Source organism: Megalobrama amblycephala, linkage group LG14 (genome assembly GCF_018812025.1).
Source record: "Megalobrama amblycephala isolate DHTTF-2021 linkage group LG14, ASM1881202v1, whole genome shotgun sequence".
In the NCBI taxonomy this organism is placed as follows: domain Eukaryota; kingdom Metazoa; phylum Chordata; class Actinopteri; order Cypriniformes; family Xenocyprididae; genus Megalobrama; species Megalobrama amblycephala.
In genome coordinates, this window is record NC_063057.1 from 24,187,075 (window position 1) to 24,190,394 (window position 3,320).

General features: G+C 37.2%; 1 pseudogene; it reads right to left on the reverse strand.

Annotated features, from left to right (window-relative positions):
• Positions 1-567: 567 nt before the first annotated feature.
• Positions 568-3,103, reverse strand: LOC125244592 (annotated as a pseudogene).
• Between the last annotated feature and the right edge of the window lie 217 nt (positions 3,104-3,320).

Consider the following 3,320-nt stretch of genomic DNA (forward strand, 5'->3'; position numbering starts at 1 on the left):
CGACTAATCACTAGTTGGTCATACTAGCACTTAAGACACATCTTAACATATTGGCTATGTTTATGCAACTGGCAGCTGAACTGAGCTGGACAATGACATCACTGTTTTCTCCAGAGCTGATGTACAGATGAATTAACTAAATAACTTGATTTTTACAAAGGAATGACTCAATACTAAATTTACTTAAACTGGACAATGACACCATTTTCTTCTAAAGCTGCTGTGCAGCCAAAATTATTTGCCAGTTATCACTGTAAAGCTGCTTTCACACAATCTGCATTGTAAAAAGCACTATATAAATAAAGGTGACTTGACTTGGATCAACATGAAGACTAAACTTTCTCTTGGGGTTTACTTCATCAACTGCTTTTTGTTGCGTTTCATTTTCACTTTTTTTTTTGGTCCAATCATTCCTACATTGGACTTGTTTTTGCTGTATTGTTTGTTAATTTTCATTAACCAACATGGACTAATAATTTTAAGCATTATTTAATTTTATTCATGAACAAGTAGCTTGAAACTTTTATAAATGTTCATATATATTCATATTTAAATGTTTGTTAATAATGTTTGTTCCAGTTATGAACTGTCAGTGTTTGTTTAATCAAATCTCCCATTAAGACAAATGTTTTCAAAGCTGAAATTGTACTTTTTTTCCTTTTTTTTTTTTTTTTTAATTAAATGCATATGGTTGAAGTAGTGCAGTGTACATTCGTAAAGTGTGTATCTGAAACTGTGTGAGTCCTTCAGTGTTTTTTTCCATGTGAATACTGCATATATGTCACTGCTCTGGTTGTGTGTTGCAGTGAATCCTGATTCTTCAGCGATCTCCTTCACTCTGTCAGCAAAACCTGAAACTTGCTCTTTTGAAAGGTCCAACAGGAAGCTGAACAAGAAAAACATGGTGATCATGAGCATTCAGGAGTTTTGCTTAAAGCTGTGTATCAAAATGTTAGCATGAGCACAAATGTAATGACATGGGTATTACACTGGTATTACGACATAAACATTAAATATGAGGACATTTCATAAGTCCTCATATTTAAAATAGCTTTAAAAACATATTAAACAATGTTTTATTGACAATGTAAAAATGTAGACAGTTTCCTGTGATGGGTAGGTTTAGGGGTAGTGTAGGGAGATAGAATGTACAATTTGTACAGTATAAAAACCATTACGCCTATGGAATGTCCTCACTTTGATAGCAAAACAAACCTGTGTGTGTGTGTGTTAGAGAGAGTGTGAGATGACAGACTCACTTTGCTAACTCTATGACCAGAGCAGCATCAGGCGCTGTGATCTCTCTCAGAGAAGAATCGAGCTGATGAACCATACTGAGAAAACAGAGATCATCAGATATTTAATGCTGGTCACTTACACACAAACTCGTATACTGTTTCTATAAGCTGCATATGAACAAGTTCCTGTATTTGTTTTTGAGAGAAAGTTTGTTGAGTGAGTCTGGAGACAGAAATGACACTTTCACTCTATTCAAGTTCAGCAAATCTGCAAAAACACAGGAACAGAAAGAAAATATGTGGAAAAGTCTATTTCAAAACTTTTTGGCTGCTTTTATGTAACAGTTTGATTTGCAGCATTTCACTGTCCATAGAAGTACATTAACTATGTTTTGTCATAACAGGACGTTACCAAGCTCTTGTGTCTGTTGCTCAGGTTCTGTGTGAGTCTGAGAGGAAGGTGGATCATTCTGGATCTTCTCTTCTGTTATGAGACTGTCTGTGGATTGACAACAGGAGCTTGAAGGGTTTGGTACATCTTCCTTCAGTAAAGAGCGCCATCTAGTGGAAAGACATTCAAACAACGCCAGGACGTTCACTTCTGAAATATCCTGAGCCATCTGAGAGAAAAAGGTCAGAAAAATGTAGATCATGAGAAATGTTATTTCAATGCATTACATAACATAAAATATATAAAATCCATAAATATAAGTGTGGTCTTGTACAACTTTTTATGATTTTTATCTATAACTATGATTGGGAGGTAATGAACTAATTTGATTCACCTTTACATGTTGATTGTTCTGTGTCTTCAGCAGGTCTTTGTTTTCTGTCTCTATCCCGAAGGACAGATACGGACTGGAGACGATGTCGCCCCAATATCCTCTAACAGCGACCCGATCTCCTCTCTGGGACAAACACATACACATACACAGATTCATGACACTGTTTCATGGACCACACAACAACAACTATTATAGTAGACAGTCAATCTACTCACATAATTAAACACTCGAGTAGAAAGCAGACTCTGATTGGCTGTTTGGTAAAGCCCCTCCCTCATTTCAAAGGCCACACCAGTTTCCCTCCATTTCACATACTGATGTTTACTAATGACGCCACACTGAGAGTAAAAAACATTTTGTAGAACAGCAATGAGACAGGATTAATATCCTTAACTAAAACTAAAACCATAAAAAACATGATTTTTAACTAAATGTTAACTGAAATAAAATAAAATATTAAAAACTTAAAAACTAAAACTGAAATATAAACTAAATAAAAAGTATATAGATTAAGCATTCACATTGGTAAGAAAATATGGGCTAATTTAAATTAAATGTCTGTGTAACATCCAGTAAAGTGAGTTTTATTGCACTGCTCTGATTGGCTGTCAGGAGTGCAGGTGTATAATAATGTCATGTTATTGAGTACATACTCCTCTCTGGTGCAGTTTCATGGTGAGATCCCAGTCGAAACACCCCTGTCGTGAGTCGTAGCGAGTCCCCAGGTGCTGCCGAACACGGGTGTCCCAGACCTTACGTACACTAGATGGAGCTGACGGCGGCCGTTCCCACAGTTTAAAGATCCGGACCAGCTCATCTCTCTCCTTAAACTGTGATGAAACAGCAGACAACAAGCACCATTGGGGCCATTTTCCACAACTGAAAGGAACATCATTCCACCATCAACTGAAGAGTAGATCAGAAGAGTAGCCCAAGAACCAAGGACCACTCGGAAAGAGGTCAAGAAAGACTTGGAGGCAGCAGGTACAGTTGTCAATAAGAAAAAAATAGGAAATGCACTCCACTGCCACAGCCTCCATGCACACTCACCACAGAAAGCTTCATTATTGAAGAACAGGCATGTTGAAGCTCATTTGGAAAGGTCTGATCTACTGGGAGAATTTAGTGAGGTCAGATGAGACTAAAATCAAACTTTTGGCAACAAGACCACATGCCATGTTCGGAGGGGAAATGGCTTTGCATATGACCCTAAAAATACCATACCAACAGTGATGTTTTTGAGGTGGAAGTATCATAGTATGGAGCTGTTTCTCTTCTCATGGTACTGGCAGAATCA